This window comes from Cupressus sempervirens, chromosome 8 (assembly GCF_028749045.1).
Source record: "Cupressus sempervirens isolate cs-2001-9-10 chromosome 8, ASM2874904v1, whole genome shotgun sequence".
Lineage (NCBI taxonomy): Eukaryota > Viridiplantae > Streptophyta > Pinopsida > Cupressales > Cupressaceae > Cupressus > Cupressus sempervirens.
The window spans coordinates 191917-195565 of NC_143125.1; positions in this window are offsets into that span (position 1 = coordinate 191917).

Consider the following 3649-nt stretch of genomic DNA (forward strand, 5'->3'; position numbering starts at 1 on the left):
TATAGATAGGGATCTACACCCTCTAGCATATACTCTACATATTTGCCATGGATTGATACTCTCAGTATTTGCCATACATCCAACAAAGTGACTACCACCTCTCTTTTAGGAAAATGTAAACTAGAAGTCAATGTATTCCATTGTTCTATTAGTGCTAAGAGCTATGCTGAGTGTGCCCTTAGATCTAGCCACTCATGGATTTTCTCAAGTCCACATAGCCAAATGTGTCCCCACTCCACCTTCGTGAGTCTCTCCACTAGCACCATTATTGCTAGATAATGCTCCCACTACCAAAATGTCATCGTTTCCATCTACAACATGGACATGTAATAGTCAATTTACCATTTATTTCTCACTCTTTTTTGCTTATCTAAGCATGGGGCATCATGCTCTGTTCTCCCCCATCATCCCCATCACCAAAATATACTGATTAGTCCAAATTGAGAGATGCCAATCCACACAGACATGGATTTGTGGAGACAACAAACCACAGAGATGTCGATTTGGCATCTCCAACATTTGAGCAGACAATGGTTTTCTTGCCAATGGCTAACATATTATTTTTTGTGGAGATGATGACATGGAGATTGTCATCTCTACCCCATCTCCATCCTATTGTTTCTCCCTTTTGGGATTTTTATAGATGATAGGATGAACCATTTCATCTTTGAAGATGATAGGATGTATCCTATCATCTCCGTAGAACCAACTACCCTAGTTTGTCGTCAATGAAGATGCTAGAGTGGAGAACTATCATTTTTGTCCTACCCCCATTTTCCCCTAGTTCCTATGTAATAAATGCACATTTCAAAAGCTTAATTGAAAATTTGATAAATTGGGATAGTCGACTTATCGATGGTCCCATGTCAGCTGGTCTCTGGTGCTCTTGAATGCGCTCTCCAAGTTGTAATCTCTCAATTGGATCCATTATGCTCTTTAGGTGTGCAAATGACTCTTCCATGAGCCCCTTAGAGGCTTATATAAGCCCTCCAAGGTCCTCTTTTGAGCCCATACCCATTCCTTGGCCATGTCTAGCCCTGTTTATCCCCAAGTTATGTAAAATGTTTATCTATGCCTTTTTCCTACACTTTCTTTTCTTCTAGGGTCCTTTTTGTGAAAATTGGCCAAAATTTATTTTTTCCTCTATTTTTGTGAGGGGCACCCTCCTCCCCTATCGTCATTATGACACAACTCCTAGAACTCCTATCCTCTCCAGGGCAACCTATATATATATTTCTCTGATATAATGTCATTCCAACATCATATCAAAGAGAGGCAGAATGTAGATGCTTAAAATTGTCCCAAACACTATGTTAATTCATTTAATATTTCTTTTGATATTATAATTAATTATATTTTACATATTCTTCTACTTATTTAATTAAATAGGTTCATTTCCCTGATGTATTTAAGTCTAATTTAAATACATCCCCTCTAATGTATTAAATTTATTTCATGCATAGTGCTCCATAAAATCCCCTTTAAATAAATTTTAATTTATTTAAGTCCCTCTACTTTATTAAATTCTTTAACTTAATCCTATGATTAAGTTAAATCCTATTTAATTTAATCATAATCTTATCCTAAAACCTAGTCTCACCCATCACGCTCATCCTTCTAAGCCTACCCATTAGTTAATCCAAGTTAATTAATCCTAAACACCTTTCTAAACACATTTTAGTCCCTAAGTGTTTTCTCACACGTGTGAGAAACTCAAGATCCAATAAATCCCCCCTTTTATTAATTTATCCAAAAAGCCTCATACAACTCTTACACACTTGTCCTCCTTTCCTCTCTCCAAGGTTTCTCACATGTGTAAGAAATCCTTGAGCCATCACTTTCACCAAAAAGGTTTATGTTGACCTTTGTGTGGCTTGTCCCCTTAGCCCATGTGTCTCCCTTGTGGCACCTATGTGGATGCCACATAGATGCCATCTCCCCAAGGCCTCTCTCAAGCCTATAAATAGAGCCCTTGTCTCAAGCATTTCTCATCTCCCTCATTTGCATTGTTATCATGCTAGTATAGTTCTAGAGCTCTTAAGTTATTTTATGCATTTTTGTCAACTCTTTGATAGTTGTTAGAATTTATTCTTGCATTGATGATTTAGTTTACTTTCTTGCATTCATCTCCATTTCCTAGAATGTTTTAAGAATGGTTTCTTCCATAGCCTCCTCTTGAAGCATTCCTCACTCATCTAGCTTAGATTCATATCTCATTTTTATACTTTAATCATCGAAGGGATTCATTCAATAGTTGTGTTTGGGAGAACACATCCACATCCCTCCAACTAGAGCACACGAACAAGGCCTCTTGTGGCACCCTTGTTGAGCTATTTTAAGGTTGCGTGGGGAGTCTTTTCTTTTGGTTGTATTAGTGTATTAAAATGCAAGGTTAGTTAGTAGTTCTTTGTTTGATTTAAATCTTGATATATGCACATGCTACTAAGATTTTCTTGTTTACGCATGCTCCTGATAGATTAGGTTTTCATGTATACAATAAAAAGCCACTTTATTTAATTAAATATTAGACAACTTAATTTATTAAAGAAATTTAGATACACTTAAAGAAATTTTAATTAAAATATTTTCTTTCTTTTCTCCACTTCATTTATTTTGCATGATGTTTTTAGAATCATAATATATTATTTTAATTAATAATAATTAAAGTTTATTATTTAAATGCAACTCTAATTTAATTATTATTAATTGATATTTACTCTTTAATATTTTATTTCTCTTTTTACTTATTTTTTAATCAAATCTTTTAAATTAAGTTTTAGAATTAAATTAAATCATATATTAAATTAATTAAATATCATCATATTTTAATAATCTTCTTTTTAATCAAATAAAATTTAATAATTATAATATCATAAGATTAATCCAAGCATCATAATTAAACCATTTATCAAGAAAATCATATAGTCATTTCCCACATAAAAGCAACATAAGAAAAACCAAACAAAGTCAAAATTAAACAACACACAAAGAAAAACTCACAAGTTTTCAAAAGGGTAAGCAGTAAGATAAAAGTCCTTCTTCTCAAGATAGATAATTAGGCTTTAGCTAGGATTGGACATAAACATTATTTCCCCATTCTTACCATTGAGTTATTGCGATAAGATGAGCATGCACATAAAAGATGTACCTACAACCTACATAAAAGATGAGCATGCACATGTGTATATATGTCTAAGTTAAACTGTCAATGGCGAGGAGTGGTACATTGTGTAGATCACAACTCATAGGTGATTACGAATCCCTCCCTCAACCATATCAGGTACATCAGACATAATAGTAAAACATAGACACACAACATACACATGCAAGTATGGGCTAAATACCATAAATAACTCAAGTATAAATATCATCATGTTCTATTATAAATAACACATCATTGTAAAGATAAAATAACCATTATTTAGAGACATATCATAGGAATTCATCATGAAAGAAATTACATTTACTAACTTAGAGCAATTGAAGCATCATCATTATGAAACTGAGTAACCATCATTATTTGATATTATCAATTAATCTACATACCAAAGTATTGCATTTCATATATCAGTTAAGGGCTACTATTTCTACAGAAGATCTTGATAGGACTTTAACAATCAAGTCTACAATGATAATAAAGGAGGGGAAT